The 25,039-nt window shown below is 39.8% G+C and overlaps 1 protein-coding gene across 5 annotated transcripts in view; it reads right to left on the reverse strand.

Moving 5' to 3' along the window:
* The window catches only part of LOC135488362 (CUGBP Elav-like family member 1), a 233,844-nt gene that overhangs the window by 152,708 nt on the left and 56,097 nt on the right, over positions 1-25,039 (reverse strand). The gene's annotated exons all lie outside the window — the stretch shown is intronic.

The following is a 25,039-nucleotide window of genomic DNA, read 5'->3' on the forward strand; positions in this document are numbered from 1 at the left end:
ACTGACACAAACCAACTCTGATTTGGGACTGATGCACCTAAATCAAATAAACATCATACAAATATGCAAAACCAAGTGAAATCATTCAATTCATAATCAGTTTATTTCTTGCTTCTCATTTAACTTCATTAAATGGAGCTGTATGATGGAGCACATGTAAATCATATATTTATTATTATCATCATTATGCACAACCAAGTAATATTTTCCCTTGTCATAACAAACTGAGCACCTGTTGCTAAATGAATTAGTCTCAGGTGAAAACCAGCAGCAGGTTTTAGTTAAAGCAGTAGAGTGCAGATGGCAGCACAGGTATGCCAAGTCTTCAACATGCATCTCGAATGTGACTCATCACAGCAAAACCAGGCACATGTTGCTCTGAGATGGACTAATTGTTCATTTCACTGTTGTCTACCTTTTGCGATATCTGAGTACATCGATTTCTTCCATGATCTACCGGTATCATTTAGACTCATATTCTGTGCCTGGTTTTTCTGTGACGGGGCATGAATGATCTGTTATGTTGAATCTACCGGCTATCAATCCAAACTGGGTAATGTTCGCAAATTAAAGGTTTGCGACTTTGCTTTATTTTCATTTTGTATAGACTGAATTCTGTGTTAATAAATAACACAGAATTGACCATTGACCAGAGCGAGTTATTATTTTGCATTTGACTTCCAATTTGCGACAATTGGGAAAATAAAATGGTTTTAAACGTAATCTGTCAAATTTTTTGACGTCTTTAGTTTTGTAATTCAGGGATTGCTTTTTGCCAAAACATACATTTGTAATGGGGAGATGGAAGAAATGAAAGTATGCCAGTGTAGGGGTTATATGACACGGATCCATCAAATGGCAAGACGATTGATATGATTATCATTGGATGCTTTACTTGTCAACATTAAACAGGGAAGAAGATAAGATAACACGTTTTGCATGATCAGCGTCTATTTAGAGTGATGACCGATATTCTCTTTTGACACTTGAAAAAGGCACCGTCAAGGGGCTTCCAACTCAAAGTCACCTATCCCAAATAAGACCTTGAATATCTGCATCACACTCAGTGTCACCGGGCTGAAAACCGTGTGAAAATGTGAAAATCGCCAATCAATTTATGCCCCTATTGCTGGTTTTGCTAAATTACGTGTGCTTTCAGGTGCCCACATCCCACCCAACAGAAGCATGGCACTTTTAATTTTCTATAAATGTTTATGTGAACGTAAGAGCATGTGCTTTCCAATGCACTAGCTTCCATGTTCACAGACACTCGACACCAGTGGGAACGAGTTTACAATCCCCATTCACGGCCCAAAAAAAGGTTATCAGTTGACTAAAAGTGCACTGTTCAATGGATTTATAGTTGAATGCGATCAAACTACATCATTTGCGATTGGGGATTGTTAGTTTTGACCAAACAGTCTTTCAGCCTACTCTTACATTTTCACTGCCCGAGATTGTACCTTGTCACATCCTGTACAATAGCTCGGCGTAGAAGAAATGCTCAGTTTAATAGTTAGAGTTGGTCTGCCAGTGAAATTGTGCCTCTCTGTGGATTCAAACTCCCCAGTAAATGACTCATGGGTCATTATGGAAGTATTATTCATCCACTCTACTCTTTCATACTGACCAAAGGGGGGGGGGGGATACAGGGCACTGTACTGAGCATGAGAAATTCCCTTTAACTTGACAAATTCTGTTTTTAAAAATATACAAAGATTACCATGTGGTCTGAGCAAGCACTTCCAAAAGCAGCAACCTCCAGACCATCAAAGACACATGCATCATCAACAAGACGTGTACACCCCTACATTCATTATCAAGCCTGACTTGAAGTAACTCTTGAAGTCTGTAACTTACCCCAGAATCCTATCCCAACCTCCCGTACCATTCATCATGTGCTCAATATCCATTTTTACAGAAGCGTACTCCGTCATTATCACAGTCGAAACAATCCAACAACCCAAACAGGCAAAGCTTAACAAGGTCAGACAGTCAATGTGTAAAACTCCGTCTTAACTCTGGACCCCTTGTTGTGTATGCTACTGTGCCCAGTGACTAAATGCTAGGCCAGCTTTGGACCCATGGTACACACGTAGAAGGGGCTCAACAGTAACAGGGGAGACACGCTTCACTTACTCTCAACAAAACCACTACTTAAGTCATAAACACTAAATAACAGTACAATGAACTTCTGTGGCTTGAAGTGTCTGGCGGATTAGCACTAAAAAGCAAATTTTCGACTTATCTAAAACTGAACAAGTTACCACACTGGCTAATTAGCATGATCAAAGATATGGCTTTGTTTGAAAACAATTCTGAAGTTGGATTATGATGGCTAGGCCTTATTGGATGTCCACTGTTCAATCAACCAATATAATTATGACCAGGGTTGTTCCACTTAAATAATGAGTGAGAAAAAAATCAGCTTATCAAACATAATACCTCAACCTTTACCTGACCTCAACCTTGAGCTGGTTCTATTTGCAAACAAGTGCAATGGGCAAAGAAATTAAGGTTTCAGTGGTCCCTGCTGCATCAATGGAATTTTCACAATTTTGCATATGGGTCTCGGGTACAGATCTGAGGGGTGAGGAGGACTCTTTTCGGCAGGACCCCTTTTAGCAAAAATCTTGGAATTTTGAAATGATATTTCCTTTATGTAACTGAGTCTATCTTGAAATTGTGAATTCAACTTATAACTGGAGAGCAAATGACCACTTTTTATCACAGCAATCCACAATAAATACTGCTGTGATGAGCAAAAAAATATTGCTTGTGTGAGATTAAATTTAGTCATTATTACTGAGTTTAATATTGATCATTACTACATGACTCTGGCAAAACACGAAGTTTCCCTACCAGAAATGTAGAACTCTAAACTGCCCAAGGCCTGTTGACACAGGCACATAAACTTGTCCATTTTGTAAATGGGTTATTTATTTTCTGGATGTAAAAACACCATAAATGACAAAACTGGTCAAGGGAACTCCCATGTTATTGTTCAAGAAACTAAACAAAGATTTCAGGAAATATTGAACGTAAAAAATATTGGAAAATTCTTGACAAGAATTAAGTCAAATCTACAATGATATAATCAGATTAGTGAGGTTTCTTTGGTATATTAAGTGAACAAATCACCCCTAATATACTTACATTCTTGTTGAAATACGCTAAATTCTTTCATCATGAAGCCTGTCTGCTGGCATATGATTGTAATTCTTTTGACCCTTCTATACCGGACACTAAAAATTGTCGATATCTGCACACAGAAACATGGAGGGAAAATGTCTAATAGTACGATTGGGAGGTTGCTGAATTGATAAATGCAACAAAATCTTCTTTTTCTTTAATATGAAGGTATTCGCACTGAGAAAAAGATTCTGAGAGCAACCATAGAGAGTCAAGCTAATATGAAAGTCATGAAATATTGCATTGGTATGATCCTTACTTATATCAACTATCCATAACTGCAACTAACCGTCCTACCTGTTGATACTCGGAAGCTATCTTTTTAAATTCATAAGCACTCACCTGAAATGCAACATTTATTGCAACAAATTGCGATAATCATGAATATATGAGGAGCAAAAATATCGCTTGACTGTAAGTAAAAGGCAACAGCTGGTTTTGATATTTATGACAGTATTGATCAACTCATGTCATACTATAGACACCTGCAATGACTGCTACAAATAGACACTTTTTTTGCTTCCAATAATTATTGCAGGTTGCTGTGATAAAAATCCACTGTCTGCAGATTTCTTTACTATTGGTAGACAAGAGATAAAGAATGCGCGTTAGCTCTCAGTGGAATATATGTTGTCAAGTATCTTATATATGGCATGGCCTTGTTGCCAAATCAAGGAGGGAGGATTCCTTGAGCCACCATATCCTACTTATACACATTGTTGTGCCATGGGGAGAGGGGCTTATCCTAATACCCTTTTAAAAAGCTTCCAGGTTACACAACACAACAATAGCATGCATCACAAATGAAAAGGAAAGGGGACCTAAGAGTAGAGCACAATTAAAGGGTTAAAAAGGAACTTGTTTGTAAGAGAATGAGACCACCATAATATGATTATAAGGGCCAGAGGATGTGAGGAAAAGTTTAAGATAACAATGGTCCCTTCACCATAAAAATAGAACCTAACACAGTGATTGTAAGAGCAGAGGTGAAAGAATTGTCCTGAATGCCTCCATTCAGACATTGTGATGGGCATTGGTTAAACAGGAATAGAGAAATGAAGAAATGAAACAGAAATGAAATGGAGATGGTTGTTTTAGTTGAATTGTAGGAAAGGCACCTGGAGGAATTTATCAACCAGTATACATGCTTCCCGAAATTGGTGGCTTGCATTGGAACTAACATTTTCCCCCTTGTCCGTCATTAAAGGCATTCAAGTGTGTTGGTCAACCATGACTATCTCCTTTGTCCCTCCACCATAAGGCCTGGTTTCCCCTTATGACATCACTATTTCGGACACTCAGCGCCCCATTTCTGGAAAGGTGTATAGGACACAGATGAGTAGCACCACTGCGCCTATTTGAGGGAACTTGCATCTTAATCCAATGACAGGTACAAATGTGACAATGTCCTTTTTTGCTTGCACCACAAAAGTTAGTGCTGCATAAACAAACTTTGTCCTGCACGAGTTCAAATTTCATTAAAACCACTGACCATATTCTGCCACTGGATTTTCATTTTATTTCTGTTTCATTTCTCCATTTCTGATTTCTCCACTGACGCCCCTATGCAGAGCTGATCTGACACCTCTTCATCTGCTAGCAGACGTGGCCTGAAGGAATAGACTTTAAAAGCTGTTGCAATCATCACTGAACCTGCCAGACCTGCCAACTTTGTGATTGCAACAAATCTTAGAGCCAGACATGCTCACCATAAAATGCAGGACTATAGAAGACTGGATCAAAACGCAAGATTATCATCATAACATTTTCCTTATTTCACCACATTTGGTTTCCTTATTTTGCTGGCAGGGTATGTTTTGGCAGAAGGGACTGTGTTTAGCATCCACAGATAATTGCAAAGACAAACAGGTGTGAAAATAAGAAATTTGAATGAAAACTTCTGCAACGGGGTTGTCAAAATGCTAAAATTCAGGTTCACCAAAGTTGCAATTTCAAAACGAAACCGCAGACTCAATTGACCACGAATATGTCCAGCCCTACAGTAGTACTCTATTCAGGACACCATCAGGACTGACAAATTATGTATTTAATAATATCAAGGTGTCCTGATTATAGATGTCAAATTAAAAAAAGATGGCCAATTCTGGACCAACGTTAGTGGCCTGCTCACAGAGGTGTCCGCAAAGGGTGGTTCTATTGCAGAAGGTGAACTCGATGATTACACACAGTCTAAACTGGAAATCCCATGTCAAAAAATCTTGTCAAGATTCTAAATTAAAGGGACAATATAGGTAGCAGCTAGGCAGGCAAGAAACAGTTACACAAAGCCGCCCATAGGGGTCTCTCACATCCACAGTAGATCGAAATGATTCACGCTTGTACACGGGATGTATTTAGTGCTAAGTCTGACATGACCAAGGGCCTATACTGTGTACATACTAGTCACTTGAAGATGGCCAAATTAGCCCCTCTCCTCCTGCCTATAGTCCCCATTTAAGATCTTATTCTGTTTTGTGTACACTCTGTCCATGTACATTTTTTACACAATTCTTTAAAAATCTTACAAGAATCTTACACCTGGATGCTACATGTATGGCATAGAGAGCACAAATAGACAACTTATTTTACATATCCAGGGGGAGCTCCCCTCAATAGTTGTTGGACCTACCTCATTTTAGTTTTGTATGCCTCGTTTAAAATGCACGAGAGACTGAGAAAGTTACAGGTCAGCGCTTGGTCCTACAGACAGGCAGAATGCAACTTACACAGACTCGCGCTAGTTACACCCGAACTAGAATTTGAATATCAAAACCTACATCAGTGTCGGATGAATAGCGAAAACAAAAATAGCAGTCTGTTGTTTGCGAGGGATGCACTGCTGGAGGTAAGGGTCTCAATGCTAAAGGCATTTGGCACAGATGATGGGGACAATACAAAGAGTGTCTCAAAATAGTGACAAACATTTTCCTGAGGTGAAGATTTCTTGGTGCATCAAACAGGTCTTCTGAGATCGAGCCAGCTGTTTGCGAAACAGTACAGGAACATTTTTCATGACATATTAAGATGCAGGCGCATCGTAAGAAACATGTGTTGAAGCTGGTCAGTCTGGGACTTGTAATGTAGACAACTTGGTGTCAAAAGGATACGCTGTAAAAATGTATGCAAACTGCCGTAGTGCACCTTATTATGCATACAAATTTGCCTAAACTTTGTATTTATAAGTCTGTCCACAACAGCAATGCTGAAGTTTATATTTAGCAGTCTTTACCTAACTGGAAGATTTCAAGTTCAATTACCACTATAAATTATTCATGAACGGTGTAGGCCCTTAAAGGCCTTGTCTATTCATTAGAAATTTTGAAAACTGAATTCGAATTTGAATTTCCCCTTGTGTAAATACATGCTAAGTATAAGGGTTAACAGCGCAATTGAGTTTCAGCGAATTTTAGTACATGATAATTGTTCAAGGGCAATGTTTATTTCTATCTACCTGTGCCACAAGAAAATACGATGACCAAATGCTGTGCAGTAATCCAATGGATTTTTAACACATTGCTTATTCGCAAAACACGAACTTTTGACTATCAAACAAATAACAAGATTGTGGAACGAAAAGCAACAAGTTTACACATACCTTACACCAAACATCATTGACTTGGGCGTGTGGCGCTTTCGACGAATTTTCATGGCAGAATATGGAAAGCAGAGCGTGCTGAAGGTCAAACAATGTCACAAGTCGTGCTGAAGGTCACGAGTGAAGGTCACAGGACAAGAGACAGGAATACAATCAACCGCGAAGGATATCAAACAAGAACTGCGGGTCTCATAAACGGCTACGCAGAACAGTAGCACAATGGGGATCTAACAAGCAGAAAGTATGCAATTTTTTCCAGGCTGAATGCAACCATTAGCCCATCATCGTTACCAGCTTCCAGATGCACCAATAAGGCGATCATTTCCAAAGGAGAATAAATCGCCATTATGTTTTGGTTATCGTCATGATGGCAAGTACTTAACACCGTTTTATGATGAGAAGGTAAAATTGGCATCAGTAATGGTTGAGAATGTTGATATTCGGGCAAGGAGGAGCACATGGCGCGTGAGGATGACTCCTAATTACCTTCATTCCTTCCTTTACCTGCTAATTGCTCACTCTCCATGACCCGGCTAGCTCTCCACAAACGCTGGTGACTAAAGTGATAACAGACCCCAGCGCGGCAGACTAACAGGAACAGGACAAGCATATCAAACACACATCCACCACCGCTAAACAGATAACGATCGATTATTAACCCCCAGGCTGTCATAGCTAGGAAGTCATACCCGTATCAGAAAATGCTGCCAAAAAGGAGGATTATCACCAAACAGTTGTCTGGATGCGACCATGATCAGGACTTGCCTTTACGGTTGATACCTGCATTCAAAGGAGGGTAAAGTGTCTCAAGATATTGCTGGGCCAGCACAGATATAGTGCACTAAAGCAACTGCACAGAGGGAATCACTGCACAGAGGGAATCACCAAACAGTTGTCGGGATGTGACAATGATTAGGACTTGCCTTTACGGTTGACACCTGCATTCAAAGGAAGATAAAGTATCTCAAGTTATTGCTGGGCCAGCACAGATATAGTGCACTAAAGCAACTGCGCAGAGGGAATCACCAAACAGTTGTCTGGATGTGACCATAAGACCTGCCTTTATGGTTGACACCTGCATTCAAAGGAGGATAAAGTGTCTCAAGATATTGCTGGCCAGCACAGATGTAGTTCACTAAGCAACTGCACAGAGGGCAAAGCATATATACTTTAGACCATAGAATGTATGTGTACATTTCCTTATACATCTCGTACTGCCCTCTCTCTACAGTAAAACTTAACTGTATGAGCTTGAAAATAACCAGAACCATAGAATGGCTGTGTACATTTCTCGATACATCTCATACTGCCCTTTATACAGAATGTCAGTAAACTTCATTATGACAATATGTACCGATGTAGTTTACTGAGAAACTGCACAGAGGGCACAGCAGATAGGTTTTAAAGTGAGCAGAAACAGAGAATGGCTGTGTATATTTCCTAAAACATCTGGTACTGCCCTCTATACAGAAAGCCAGTTAACTTCATTTGTGCTGACCCAGCATTATCTTGGAGAATCTATTTGCACCTAGAATAGTTCCAGAAAGAGACCATCAGCCTCACCTCCAATAACAAGAGGCCCAAGGGCCTGGCGCTCAGCTGGATGACCTAATAACATAGGACTGAGGGTATAAAGCAGTAAATATCGGCTTTATACTACTGTTTGAAGGTCAAGAGAACACGTTATACCACTAAAATTTCCAATGCAGAGCTGCCAGCTGGATGAAATATGATTGAACTAATCAGCCATGGTATGTAAATATTACAGGAGGCAACGGAAGATATCCCTAGTTCAGCATGTTGTATCAGTAGCTTTACAGAAAAAAAGTGTCAGAGAGGATGAGACTTCTCCATGGACAACTGTGGTATGTCCAGGCTGGGTTGTAGAGCACAAGGATACAAAATGCTGTCTGTAATTGAGAGGTATCATGATTTAACAGAGGTCAAAATAAATAGAAATTACCAGTTTGGGACTAGCACCACTTTCTTTTTTTTTTAATAAGGTAGAGATTACAGGAGTCAACAAAATTAATTTTATTGAGAGAAATTGACCTGTCCTGCAGGTGATTGGAATTTACAATACAAAGGGTCGTTTTTCATGACATTGTGCTCTACTGCGTATTCCTAGTCATAGTGAGTTGATCTGGAACCAATCTATCCTTGGCGCAGACAGGTTCAAATTGGCTATATCTTGAATAGATCGAATTGCGATGAAAATCTAATGCAATAAAGGAGCAATATCGAAGAGACAAATTAATCAAACCAATTGTCCACAGACTCGGACCCTGAAATGGCACGATGTATGCGTGCATATAAAAGTATATCAATTGGTCCCATAGAGATGATGAGGCAATGTCAATATGCCTTGTTCCTTAGTCAGCAATATGCCCCTTTTTATACGGAGAAGAAGGAGAACCCAGATAGGCCTTCACATGTCGGCTTCCAAATGGCTCGAACCAACTGTACTATCACTACTATAACTTTAAAATGCGTGCTCCTCCTAGTCCTACATGAAGCAATGTCTCAGCCAAAAAGGCAAAGTTAGCAGCTCCTTGGTAAGGCCATGTCAGGTTCCGCGCGCCTCTTCAGATACATCAAGTATTGAAAGCTGTGGTGAGCTGAGCACATAAAAGACTATGGTCACCTTAATTTGAAAATCCCTTCATAATCAAGGGCTACCTCTGACTAAAACAGCACAATAGACCACCAATTTGATCCAGCTCCTAACTGCGGGAAAACCCAAGTCCAGCAACCAAAAGTACCAAAAATACATTTTTGTTTACATTTGAACTGCACACATGCGTTTGTTTACAATTTCATTTCCCGCGAAATCTCGAAAATCAGGTGACCTGCAATCATGGATTGAAAATAACATTAACCTCGGTTCAGCAGGTCAGCAGGTATACCGGCTGTTCCAATCATCCCCCTACAGCCAGCCGTTCAAAAGGTAATGTTATTCACCCCACATGGAGTGAAAGTAATTGATTAAGCCCCTGCATAACTTAACAGCAATGGCTTGGCTTCTGTGAGTGGTAAGGAGAATTGACAGTTTTTTTATGGGAGTAACATTATTGTGTTGCTTAAAACGTCTACTTTTTACTCATGTAAGAATCGTAGTACTAATAATAACTTCAACTTATTTTCCAGTTATGATAACACAACACGCATCTTCATGATCATGATCTTTCTCAAACTAACTGAATGACCTAATCGCCTTGGACGCACAACCTAACCACATATCAATCCGCCCCGACGATCGACACATCCATTCGATTCGATAACCCTCGATAAAGTTTGATAAATAAACTAGAACTGAGATTTCACAGGAGCACCTGTGAATTCATGACTCCAGGGTTGTTTTGAGGGCGATATTGTAAGAGTTGGTCTTGAGTATGGGGACGTGAAGGTCCGTGTGAGGCACCTGGGGAGAGAAGACTAGTTGATAGCCTGGTACCACTGGCCACCGTCAGACGACGCTGTATTGACGGGACGGACGTCAATACAGCGTCCCGTCAATACAGCGTCGTCTGACGGTGGCCAGTGGTACCAGGCTAACTAGTTGAACGATGTGATCATGGAGGTATAAATAATTATTTATACCGCCATGATGGGATCTGACACGGACACTACTATTGATCTCATTATATGAATACCATTTAATTACAAATGAAACGGCCAGGGGCCATTGTGCTCACCGTATACATCATTTAGTAGGCAGGATCATGCTTAGTTTAGAGGTGAATATGGTGAACACAATCAGGCATGAAGACTTTTTTTAGATGTGTATTGATGTCAAGTAATAAGACAGGGCAGTATATATAAGTTTATGATCCAACCAATAATTGTCTATGACATCAATAAGATCAATATCGTGTGATTGCTAAGAGTCCCTGCAATAAAAAATTCATCGAAAAAAAGTCATTAATAAGCGAGATATTGCACGTCCTACTTTTTCGGTTTTGACCCCCTGGTGGCCAAATCAAGAATCATATCAGGCCAAAATTCGGTGTCAGAGATTATCTGATGTAGGGGGTTACATGTACCAACTTTCAAGTTCATAGCTTTAGCAGTTAAGAAACGTGCCATAGTTACACTCGAACGGTCAATTTACGCCATTTGACCTCTGTGACCTAGAAAAGGAGGTCAAATCCAAAAATCATAGGAAATGTGATGTATCCTTGCTAGGAGTCCCTGCCATAAAATTTTATCGAAAACAATTCACTCAAATAAGCAAGATATTGCACTTCTTCCTTTTTCCGTTATGGCCCCTTGGTGGCCGAATAAAGAATCAGATCAGGCAAAAATTCGACATCAGACGTTATCTGATGTAGGGAGTTATATGCACCAACTTTCAAGTTCATAGCTTTACTGGTTAAGAAACGTGCCATAGTTTACACTCTAACAGCCAATTTACGCCATATGACTTCTGTGACCTTGAAAAGTTGGTCAAATTGAAAACCCGTATAACATGTGATGTATTCTTCCTAACAGTACCTACCATAAAAATTTTATTGAAAACAAGTCACTTATAAGCGAGATATCACACTTTTTAGATTTCCACTTTTGGCCCCCTGGTGGCAAAGTTAGGAATCAGATCGAACCAAAATTCAGCACCAGAGGCTATGTGATATAGGGGGTTATATGTACCAAGTTTCAAGTTCATAGCTTTAGTTTTTAAGAAACGTGCCATAGTTTACACTCTAATGGCCAATTTACGCCATATGACCTCTGCGACCTTGAAAACAAGGTCAAATTAAAAACCCGTATAATATAAAATGTATATTTGCTATGAGTACCTACAACAAAAGTTTTATCGAAAACAAGTCACTAATAAGCGAGATATCACACTTTTTAGATATCAACATTTGGCCCCCTGGTGGCCAAACAGAGAATCAGATCGGACCGAAAATCAGTGTCAGAGGTCAGCTGACCTAGGGCATTCTGTGTACAAAGTTTCAAGTTCATAGCCCTAGCAGTTAAGAAACGTGCCACTGTTAGGATACGACGACGACGACGACGACAACGACGACGACGACGACGGACACGGACACAGCGCTATCATATAGACTCCCCTTACGGTGAGCCAAAAAGTGAAAACAGATCATATCATATTCCTTGGCATAAATTAAAATAGGAGTGCGGGAACAAGGTTTTTTAGCAGGAGGAAAGCGCCGTCGTATTCCGATTTGGCTGGTTAGTGGTGAAATCTGCTTTTAATTTTGCAAATTAACATATTCGTTTTCAAGTTCTAACGTTGTCTGTAAAGATGCTGGCAAGAGACATTGCCAGGAAAACGTGACGTCATTTTGGCCATTCTTCTTACCGCACGCCCTCTCTCTCCGTAAAAGTTCCTGACATGGTGTGAAGTGGGAGGGCGCACAATGGGAACCACACTGCCGCGATGTTAATAGTTTCTATTTATAGAATTCAGCGGCAGAGATTTTAGTCACGGAAAAAGTGGATTAACTCGGCTAATCTCAATGGATTTTACCCAGGAATGTTTTCAAGGCGAGAGAAACATCTGATTTAAGTACTGCGCTTATTAGATTTCATGTTCAGGCCGAAGATTGGCCTAAAACGTGGACGAAAAGAGTGCATTATCGAGTGTTGGAGAGGTCACGTGATTGGACGAGAAACCTGAACAAAGTTTTCGTGCTTTTAGCTGTCAACATCAATGGCTATAATATACTCCTGCAGAATAGTAGAACTAATAGAACTAATTTCCGAAGATTCCAATAGTTTGAACACAAATCAGAACATCAACCCATCAGCTGGACTCAGATCTGCATAAATTACGATAAATAATGAGGTCGTCGCTTCAATTTCGCAAAGAAAGTTGACTCCATTCGAAGGTTGTTTTGACCAAATTACATTGAACTCATCGTTATTAGGGCATTTGAACACATTCTCGTTGATCTTTTCTATAAACGTGTGAAGTTTCGTACCAAAATACGTTTCCGTAAAGGCTTAAAAAAGAAAATTCGTCACTTACAAAATCATCGCTCCGGTAGAAATAAAAATGTCACCGCCATTTTCTTGACGATAGTACTCCAGGCCAGGTAACCTCGGCGGGAAATTTAAAGCGGGGTCATCCGGGGTCAAACAACAGTTTTGCTCACTACCGCCAACTGGTGATATAAATGGACACTAATCTATTTTATATGAAAACTTCTATATCATGAAGACCTCTTCAAGTTTATTTCAAGCTTTTATCTGCAGGAATAGAGCGGCAAAAAATGGTTTATTCAATTACGCATTTTGCCACCTGGGGAGCTGAATGTGAGTCGAATCGCACATTTTCTTTTCTGTAAGCATCCTTTCCTGCGCTGTTAACATACAAAACCATATTTGAAGTGCCGCAGTTCTATGGTTACAAAATGCCCAACATGGCTGGATGGAAGGACGGACACCAATCGAATAGCTATTTGACTAGCTCCGCTGACTTTGTCAGCTGAGCTAAAAATGTAGATTATGCTCAAATCATGATACTTCAGCTAGAGTACAAATTTTTACAGACTAAAAACATCAGGAGGTGTTTACTAAGGTAACATCGACAAGCTACAATGAGATTCCTGTTCTATGAAATCTCTGCAGGTGAATTATTTCATGCCAAGATATCAGCAATATTAAATGAATATGTTGCAGTGTTTCAACTGAATGACTGGCCAATACTTCAGCTAAGAGTTTCATCATAATCTTTCAGACATCAATTTCTTTTTGAGAAAAGGTGTTGACAGTTTGAAATGTTCATGTACCGTAAAAGTGTGTCAGAAACTTAGTAGAATTAGGTTAAACTGGTTCTTTGAATACCATTGGCTTTGAGAGGTCAGCTGCCAGGGAGACATTTCGTCATGCCTCCCCCTCCCCGATCTGAGATCACCACTAATTTAGTGTCAAATTCTGATTGAATGCGTTTTTTCTGCCTGTCAACCACAAAATACCTGTTGACTTCTTCATTATGTGGTGTCAATTCAGTGATGTCACTTCAACAAAACTGGTGAATTAAGCCATGGAATAGAATTTGATGACATGCAATGGATTTGATTGCCAGAATCAACATTACGTGTTGGAAGATTGATTGTTCTCATCGATAGCAGACAGTGAGTTGTCCTCCAACACACCAACAGAATTATGATAAGCGACTTTTGAAGAAAACCCAGAGATTGGGTACACAAATGCGTGAAGAGTTATTTGAGGGCAAAAGCTGTGTGCAAGGAAAGACATTCTGTGATCATGATGCTATGATGATTGTGGCAGGAATAGAAGTGTCTATAGAAGATGACTCGGAACTTGGATTTGGCACGGAAAGCTGGTGTTCATGATTTTGATTCTCTGGGGTGCTTGGAAGCAATTTCCTCCTAGGCATGGACAGAAGAGAGGTGACCACCATTTTTCATCTTAGGACAGGCCACTGCAGACAAAAAGCCTACCTCAATAGGATCAACATGGTCGAGTCTGAGGGACTAAAGGAGCAGCAATGAAGACAAAGCTCTACAGACTAAAGGGGGCGCAAGAGACAACAGCCAAGTTTAGAATGCTAAGTAGGGGAAGTCTTTGGCATTTGAAAGACAATGAAATCTTTTTATAATCATTTTCATCACAAAACACATCAGATTTTACTAGAGTATTATTTTCAAAATTAGAAGAGCTCAAACAGCTCTATTTTTAATTCTCGAGATGGCAAAATGTGACGTATTTGCAAATCTCTTCAACAAAGTATCAAGACATCTCCGTATCAGCTCATCACTGCAATTAATTATGCAACATTGAATGAAAATTACGGCAAAACTCAAACTCAAAATAGAACAAATTTTAGGCAAATGCCAAGATTGAAATCGAATTTTTCAAATGTGATAAAGTATGGAGAGAAATGAGGTTACAGTCAATTCTGTCAGATCACTCTTTCAGATGAATCAGTTGACTGAGTCAATTAGTATAGATTTTTTGATAAGGACTGCACCGTAGCCAGCCGAGTCAATAACCGAATATCGGGAGATCATCGGAGAGAGATACACTTAGTGATGCTTGAAGCAAAGGATGGACACAAAAGGAGCTGTAACGAAGTTAAAATGTTAAATTTTTGGGTTTATAGTCTGATACCAACTGCGGTAGAGATCTGACTTCACACAACCACACATTTTGGCATCGCAATGCTGCCACAAGCACAACACGCAGCAGTGGTATCTCAAAGAAAACTAACTGCAATGAAAACTATTTCGTGGATGGTTTCTTTCTCTTTTTTTCAAACACCGATCATCCACATCAAATATTTCATGGGAATATCATGCAAGCTTATCTTTCATGCAGGCATGAGAAATATCCTGAACACAATGCAATAAGCTGAATGAGACTGAGATATGTATCTCTGTCTGCGACAGTTGGGAGAAGAGATAAATAGGACGGTGCAACAGTTGGAATAGTAGATAAGCAGTGCTGAAGTGTACATCCACAGAAGGTATGACCAGTGTTTCATTGAAAACATATATACAGTCCCAATCACAACTGACATCCCTAAATATGTTTAAGTTTATACAAGGATACAAAGGTTGGAGTAGGAATGGTCTCAAAATGTGGCTTATATAGAGGATAACTTTATACGGCCCATTGCCGACTAAATATCCGATTGTATTCCCTCTCCAACCCCAACCCCAGATTTATCTTTGGTGGTGATATGTCACATACATCACCATAAGCCATTCATTCAAATATGACTCCTTACTTCACTGTGATTCATTTTAAAGCCAGATTAACCTTTGGATCACGATAATTTGTTAAATGAGCCTCATCTCATCTCCCCGTGCATGCTCCAGTCAGCTTCTTATTAATTGTGGTCATGGTTTATAGCCGGTGTTAACAGCTCGTATGGGAGCGTTCACGTTAATTGTTATGGCGGGAATAATATGTCATGCAATCGTCAGTTTGCTCTCATGACTGCACAAGGTCTTCATTGCCATATCACACCGACTAGATATAACACCAACAACAAGAGTGCTGGAAGGAGACAGGACCAAATATAGTGAGGACAGGGGCTTGTTCTCCTGCTTCTGTCAAATACTCAGCAGGTCGTCTGTTGACATACAGTAGAACCTCTCTTTTAAGAACACCCTCGGGACTGACGAGTGCTGTCACTAATAGATAGGTGTCCTGATTGGAGAGGTCAAATTGAATGTAAAGAACCAATTTGCGACCAAAACTAGTGTCCTTAATAGAGAGGTTTCCGCTAAGGGAGGTTCCACTGTATTTTGCCGAGGAGGTGGTGTGAGCTGGGAGGCCTTCAATAGCTTGTTTTTGGCGACCAAGCTTTGAAGCTCTAAACTGCGAACAGTCCTGAGGCTACTGCCCTCCCCCCAACCCTAGAAAACTGAAGGTTTGTGACATACCCCAAACTTGTCACATTTTTGCACCTGACTTAAATCCATTATTAACAATATTTCCTAATCCATTACCTTAATGAAATCAGTAAAATGTTCCATAAATTCTAAACTAGAAGGGATTGTCATTGAATGAAAACAGCAGGATCAGCAACACACCATTCAATGTTCATCTGCTGAAATAATTGAGCATAAGCCTTTGATATTGTCCAACCTTTAAAATTATGGAACAATGCACAAACCAATTTGAGATCAATTTAGTAATCATCCAGATGATGATCACTTCAATGTTGTCGCCATGATCCAGGCATTGCTACAAGTAAACAAGATTAAAACAATGAAATATTTATTTATTGTGGTACAGATCAGTGACTAATATAACAGGACATATTTTCAATTTAGTGCGAAACATTTATATCATACATATTTTGAAGAGGCAGTCTAATGGCACACACAGGCAATTACTGTAAAACCAAAGTGTGTTCCTATTTGCTGTTATCAATAATCACACAAATTAATGGCTGTGAAAGACAAAATCTAACTGAAGTCATTGTTTCAGAACTGTCAAAACAATAAATAAGAGGGTGCTATGAATTTTACAAAATTGTGAAATGAAATGGCTGGAGACATTTCCACATTAGGCCTAAGTGTAAACAGAATATAGAGATCTCTTTAAACAGCGCACACATGCAAATATCATGGCTACAAAGCTGTTCTTGGTCTAAAGTGCCCTACACACAAGCAATTTTTGTTGCTACGACCTTTGATCATGATCACATGTAATTTCTGTGTTCATCGCAGGTGCCTGTGACAAGAATTGGTGTTGGCGTAGACCCGCAGTCAAACAAACCATAACCAGTTATACATGTAGATGAGAGACCGTTTTGTAACACATCGCAGCAGTCATAATTGTAGGTAGCAGAAACAAAAATTGCCTGTTTGTGTGACACTCAAGTTGTAGTCGGTTGACTCTGAATTAGTAATTAACAGTAGCATTAGGGCTAGATTTTTTTCAAAATTCAAACTTGTGCTGGAAAATTCATGCCCGCAATTTGCATGAACAAAGTAGAAGATGAACAAAGTACATGATGGTGAACCACACCTATAAGAGATCAACTGACAACATGATAAGATAAGTAAATACTTGGAACTCGATGCATAGATACAAGCACAGAGTGTGATCATATGGGAAGGCCTTATCGCACGGCCATCAGCGATGATCATCAGCTGCCCACATCGAGGCTAATCAAATATTAACAGGACAATAGCGGGAAGTTGTGATGGTTAGAGGGAGGTGACCTGACACAATATGAGAGTCACGCAGCTGGAGAGGAAACAGTACAAACTCAACACCTGCATCTAAAGTCATCAAGTCATCAGGACTCATGCTCCTTGTCCAGGGTCGAAAACCAGAGTGACTATGTTTTGGAGTACATCACACTGGAGAATCAGTTCCCCAAATGACCAAAATACTGTACTTTGTGGCGAGCACATGAATAGATCCTTTTCAAGAGGATACTCTTGCAATATAATAAACTCACCCATAGGAAGGCACAGCAATTAGAAGTGAGAACATACCAGAGAGAAAGAACAGTGGAATCAAACCTCCAAATTTTGACAACCCACCAGCAGGAAATGTTGTAAACATTAACCATTTGAAAGGCAGGTCCTCTAGGACTGAACCACAAAAGGACCACATCAGTCAATCAGAATCATTACACTACAGCGGATTTCAAACACACACCACTCTCAAGTATCAATTCGTACTTGTAATGATTTTAATTGCACGCACTCTTTGTCAACAGACCTGAAGAGAACGGTTCCGGGGACTGGATACAGTCACTTGAAGCGATCATTGTTGACAAAAATTTAGAACCAGTGGCATTGAGTTTTAAAACAGACTGCATGCAGCAGTATCCGAAGTTTGTGCAGCAGTATCCGAAGTTTGAGTTGCGAACACAACAAAAACGGAACAACCAGCACAATGCACTTTTAATACTGATGCCTGAAAGCTCAAACGCAATTTTACTAATATAGAGGGATCAGGTTATCAAGAACAAGTTTCATAATCAACAGTTGATAGATCACCATATATGCTTATGTTCCTAGATATGTTTTAATGAGAAAATAAAATCCAATAATTTTGACGACAGAAATGCCAAAATGAGCTAAAGCAGTTCATTTAATGTGTTAACACTTTTGCATCTAATCAACAATTTTGCAGCATTATGTATAATATCAAATTTGTTTTTTTCATAATATCCCTAAAGCAATTCTGATATATTCAGCAGAAACATTGTAGATTTTGTACAGCACCACACATAAAATCAGCCTCTTTGCAATTTTTTTATTTCCTTCATCACAAGATCAGTTAGAGAGTGAAGCTGCAATTAAACCTGAAGTTATGGGCTTGTTGGCGAAAGTGGGTGAATACAAGTGGCAGATGGAGGGAAGGGCACTATATACCCCAGCCAGAGAGCATCCAAGATAGGTGCCACCTTTGAAGCGTGGGAGGGCATGGGTGCCGTCACGGAGAAAAATTGAAACCTGTATGGGCTAAATATGCATTTTTGTTGCGTCTGGAAGAGAGGTGCCTGAAAGTTCACAGCTCTCTAATAAATAAGAGGAGTGACTCTGGAAATTTCATTGAAAATCTCTGGAAGCTACGTGTAAAGCGTTAACAATAACGACAGCATAGCCAACTCATCCATATAGTGGTAAGTAGGGTGCTATATTAGAGTAAATGACATGGCTCTCTAATCGGTAATTGTAATAAATGAAACAGAGACGATTAGCCAACTTGTCTATACACCATGCACATAAATGATGAGAGAGCAAATAGACATAATTTGCCATGAAATATCAATTTGACGATGTGTGACCTACACGCAAATGGTTTACCTCTGTAAATGATTATGACACTGAACTCAGGAGATGATTAATGTTGGTGTAAAAAACCCATTCAGACCAGAACAGCATGGAAATTGACGCTGAGTGTGTATGTCTCCTGAATGCATTCTCAAAGGAGTATTTTCTATCACAATCGTAAAAGTGGCATTCAGCCATAAAGGTGTGGTTAAATGTTGGAGGCTAACATGCTTAAACGGCCAACAAACAAGCAATTTTTGTCACTGTCAAATACTTTTTTGCATGCAATCCTGATTGGCTCTGACCTGGCTGTGACCTGTGATCAATGTAACACAATGATAATCAGTTCTACCTGCAGACAAGGAATCTTCATATCGCTGGCTGTAGCGATAATTATTGCAGATCACAACAACAAAGACTACTTGTTTGTTGAGTGCTTTTAAGTGAACTTGGTATGATCAATACCCTTCCCACGCCTCAGCTGGCATCAAACAGTTGATCATCAAGTCATACCCAAGTTTCTGAATGGAACCCTATTGTGCAGGGGGGGGGGGGCTATTGTCCACATGTTCATCAGGCCTAGTCTAGCTTACTGATCTGCATTGGACTTATATAAACAGGAAATGAGAAAGTTCATTTTCACCACCCGAGAAAATGTAAAAGTAGGCTGAATCGTTGGATGTGCGAAATCCCCTTTACCAAACTGTGACAATCTCCACCCAAGGTTGTGTCATGCCTTAGTCCTATTCATTTCCTTCAGATGATACCCTTATAGTTTATAAGACACGTTATTCTTTTCCCTGCAGATGATCCATGTCTGAATATGAACCCTCACAAAGCCTGAGGGTAAATTGAAGGATTCCTCATGAATAGTTCACAAAGGACATAAGGGCATCAATTATCACTGAGATATAATGATTCGGAGTACCATCGGATCAACCTTTTGCAATGCAAAGGCCTGGAGTGCCTAAAAAAATTAAAGGGGATTTCACACGACCAGTGATTCTGTCTACTTTTGAAATTTTCTCGTTGATGAAAATTAACCTTCTCAATTGCTGTTTATTTATAAGTTCGGCGCAGATCAGTAAGTTAGCCTGATGAACATGTGGACAATAGGGCCTGCAATATGGTTCCAGTCAGAAACTTTCCTGTGACTTGATGATGCATCAATTGCTTTGATACCGACGAAGTTCGCTTCAAGGTTGTTTGCTGTCTCCAGAATCACTTTATATACTGTGCCTATTTGCCAACCTTGTAACAACCAACACATCAGTTTCCTTTTTAGGAGATCAGTGATAAAGTGGATGGAGCACTAAGCTCCTAATTAGGAGCTCATGGATTTGACTCTAGGAAGGACCCAGACCTTAAACACAGCTTCATTCTTCAAATGATTCAGTCAACTTTCATCAACTTTTTATATCAATATAACAATATGATTCATTTTGTCGACCAAGTATTCATCAACCGACCACTCCCCTTTCATCAAGTACATTATAACCAACAGACCAGTTCCCTTTCATCAAGCATGTTATAACCAACAGACCAGTTCCCTTTCATCAAGCACGTTATAACCAACAGACCAGTTCCCTTTTATCAAGCATGTTATAACCAACAGACCAGTTCCCTTTTATCAAGTACATTATAACCAACAGACCAGTTCCCTTTCATCAAGCATGTTATAACCAACAGACCAGTTCCCTTTCATCAAGCATGTTATAACCAACAGACCAGTTCCCTTTTATCAAGCATGTTATAACCAACTGACCAGTTCCCTTTCATCAAGCACGTTATAACCAACAGACCAGTTCCCTTTTATCAAGCATGTTATAACCAATAGACCAGTTCCCTTTCATCAAGCATGTAATAACCAACAGACCAGTTCCCTTTTATCAAGCATGTTATAACCAACAGACCAGTTCCCTTCAATCAAGCATGTTATAACCAACAGACCAGTTGCCTTTAATCAACCAGAAGACTCACTGCAACCACGAATATATCACAAGAGATCGGTGGATGCAGAGGGGGGTATTAATTACTGCCACTACCAGAAGATCTGTTCATTATAGAAAAGTTAATCAATTTCAAGAAAGGAGTCTCCTAAATCAGTTTACTCAAGCAAACACTGGTGTAATGAAATGGTGTGAGTCATTGTGTTCATCAGAGTAAGAAAACATACCTTACGAAAACGTCTCGTTTAATACTAGCTCATCTGCTAGTGCTCTTCACGAAAAAACAGCTTAAAACAGAGTTCTGGGCTGTCGCAGCAATTCATAAAGCCATTGCTTGTCCAAGATAATGTAGTATTTGACAGCTAGGAGTAACTCTCTTTCTTGTTGAATGATGGCTTCTGGTCCACTGCACTTGCAGGCAACAGGGATGTGAAGAAGAATAGTACCCATTTTATACTCAGAGGAGGGGGGGGGCATAAAAATCAAGGCCTACGCGTATGAACATTTAAATGTATTTTAGAGTTTGTAACTTGGTCACTCTGGATATTATGCATACTTTACTTCACAAGCTTTCAGGATCTGCTGACCCCTTGGTCATGTGATACCAATCACCACGGACAATATCACATGACCAAGCCAATCCCAAAAGCTTGTGAAGTAAACTAGTATGTATAATATCAAGAGTTTCCAAGTTACAAACTCTCAAATATAATATTCAAAATACATAGATCTACAAATATTGTTATGAATTGAGTGTCTCTGCTCTGGCTTCCCACTGCTATTGGACTCATGCCCGGGGTGCCAAACAGCTGCTAGAATATCCAATAAAGACTGTAAAAAATCCATCTGGTTTTGATACCTTCAAAAAGCTGTTGCATAATTACCCTAGTCAAGATTTATTGCATGATATCTAATCAAAGCAAATTAATTGGATTTTTTTGAGGGATGCTTATTCCGACTGAGGCGAGAGTCTGGGATGTACATTTGATGCATACATCCACATGAATATGCACTTTTAAAATTCGACAGGGTGGCCCAGAATTATTTTCCCTCACACAATGGATACACAATAGAATTCTATTGTCAGAAGGAAAATAATTCTGGGCCACCCTGTAGTAAATTTTTAGTTTTTTTTGCAAAGTGACCCATTTCTGCTAACTGTAAAGAATTTCACATGGCCATTGTACAGTTGTCACAATATATGCAGAATGTTGAAGGACTGCACCATTTTATGTAAAAAATGCTGCACAATTTTTTGGCAAAATTTTCTTAGCATTTATACAAAATGACCCACTCCTTCTTGCAATGATGAACATGGTCATTTTACAATTGTCCCAATTTTTGCAGAATGTTGAAGGAATGCAATTTTTTGACCAAAAACTTCAAGCATTTCTTTCAGCTCTTATACAGAGTGACCCACCCATTTTACAATGACAAACTTCACAAGGCCGTTGTACAGTTGTTACAATTTTTGCAGAAGGTCAAAGGACTGCAAATATCTAGTTGAAAATGCCGCAAATGTTTGTTGTAAAAAATGTGTTTCTGCAACTTCACACATAAAAGCAAGATTGGCAGAAGAGCTCATCAATGTTTCTGACATAGTTTTCCTGCAGAATCTATCTAAAACATTCGTACGGCACACCATCAGGGTATATATATTATGCAGTACAATAAGTTGAGACATCTGAGTGAAAAGACTAGGAAACAACATGTGAAAAGTACTTCGCCATCAGTTCAAGTTTTGCTCTTGACGAAACACTGGAGCAGAATGTGTAATGGAAAGTATGAAACTCTGATAAACCAACCACATGAAATGGTAATAGGGATATTGTGCTCACCGGTGACTGTCCATAGCAAGTGAGACCCTCTGTCACACAGCAGGGGTGGATCCCAGGGGGGGCCGACCCAAGCGAGTGAAATGTGTAAAGACATAAAGAAAAGTGAAGAGAGTACCGCCTCCTCCAACTGCCAGCCTGCCAGGGTCTACCGCATGCTTACTGTTACTGCTCATATTATCCCCCACCTATACTACCAGCCTCGGTCCCCTGTTCATTATTTGCCGACTTCATCAAAACGAAACGATACTCCCATGCTACGCCATTCTCCCACGCATTGGTCTCTGGCCCTTCTGTTAATCCAAATCTGACAAGAGGTGGGGCTACTCTTTTAGAGTATGAGCAAGCGGGTGCTATGAATGAAGCATTTTTAGGGGACATGCTTTCCTCAAAAAGATTAAATGGTGTTAGATATGTTCAGCCTTCCCAGTTGTCTTGAGACTTCATGAGATGAAAAATTGCACATACCTTAGAAGGATACAACAAAGACTTCCAAATATGATGTAACAGCGAAAAGGTCACTTTTCATCCAAGCAGTTGACACCAATCCTTCCTTCTACAGGACTCCTCAATAGATTTACTTGATACTGTGAAAGTGAACTACTGAAGTTCACTGTTTAGAGCAATGGAAAAGAGAACAAGGCCCTTTCCATGAAAATCTATATTTTTTCGATTGTACATGAAAACTTAAACTAATGTTCGGTTGTATCGTGTTTTGTTAAATGTTAAATAGGGCCTCTAGGATCAATGCAATCAGAACAAATGTCATTAAATGCTAACAGCTTTTTCTGATGAATGAACAATGACGCTAAAGGGTTCGTAGGATCGATGCTCTGCAGGTAAAACAGTCACTGTCAGTTGGGTAAATTAACCTGTGAACGATTCGAGAGATGAACCTGTTGCCTTGCCCAAGATTTGGGTGCAGTTAAAGCAGTGTTTGGTGAAATGACCAATATCACCCTGTGGAATCAGCTGCATCTCCAACCTCTCCCTGTCATGGCCAACCACCTCTCCGAGAAAATCCAGCCACCAACTGAAGACTACCTCTAAACACGACCCTCACAGCGAACTGATAGCTTTCTCATTGTGACGAGGCTATGCCAGGACCACCAAGGAGCTAGGTTAAGATTTTCAAACTGATGTTGTATTTCTGGTTCCGCCGTTTCAGCTGTTACAGTTGTGAGTAAGGGAGAAATCGAAAAATATGTTTGGACTGTAACAGCTCCAACATTGAAGCCAGAGTTGCATCATCGCTTTGAAGGTCTCATCGTGACTCCTTGGGTGTCCTGGCATAGCCTCACCATGGTGAGAAAGCTGTAAGTTGGATGAACAGTCCAAACGAGGACTTTGTTTACAGTCCAAGGCTGGATTTACTCGGTGGGCAAATACTCGGAGAGACAGGAGATGCTTGGATAGATTGCAGCTGATTCCGCAGGGTGAATAAGAATTTCTATTCTTGAACACATCAAAGACTGAAAGGTATTGCAAATCAAAGTTTTTTATACATAACACACATTCAAATATTGGAGTTCTCTGGAAGCATTCCTGGGGACGGAAATAAGCGGAGCTTCATGATGTAGTTGACAGTCACAACCTGGGTTCCCATTTCCTTGATCACCGTTTTGAATGGAACTCCAACGCTTTTATCATTACCATGGAAACAGAATAATTTTTTAATGCTTTTTCCTCATAAACTGCCGCGAAATTGGATGCTGGTTAAATGAAATCATTTTGGCTGAAAAGATTAAATTCCATTCATTCGGATCATAATCTACGTGATAGCAGATTAAGTACGTTTTTCTGAGAACTGAATTCACCAATTTAGAAAATGCAGCAATTCATCTACAGAGCCACATAATTGATTTCAAATTAACCCTCAAATGTCAGGGCACACAGTTCGTTTCAAAAGTGCACAGCAATTCTTATTTGAAGAAGTAACCATGGGCTCACCATAACAGATATTTAGTAGATAATTCATGCTGTTTAAGAGACATGCTTTTACAGTTCAAATCACAAATGAAATCCATCCTGCTTCGCGTCATTGATACGCAACGTTCATGCGAGTTTCATGCCGAGTTCCGCGTCAATGACTCACCAGTGACACGCTTATGTCTCTTATCTTGCATGCTAGGTAGCACGTCAAATACACGCCACTGACACGAATTTAGGGATGAAAATCATGATTTGGACTGCATAGCCAAATTGAAATTTTATGCCATTTAACCTCTG

This window comes from Lineus longissimus, chromosome 5 (genome assembly GCF_910592395.1).
Source record: "Lineus longissimus chromosome 5, tnLinLong1.2, whole genome shotgun sequence".
NCBI classification, from domain to species: domain Eukaryota; kingdom Metazoa; phylum Nemertea; class Pilidiophora; order Heteronemertea; family Lineidae; genus Lineus; species Lineus longissimus.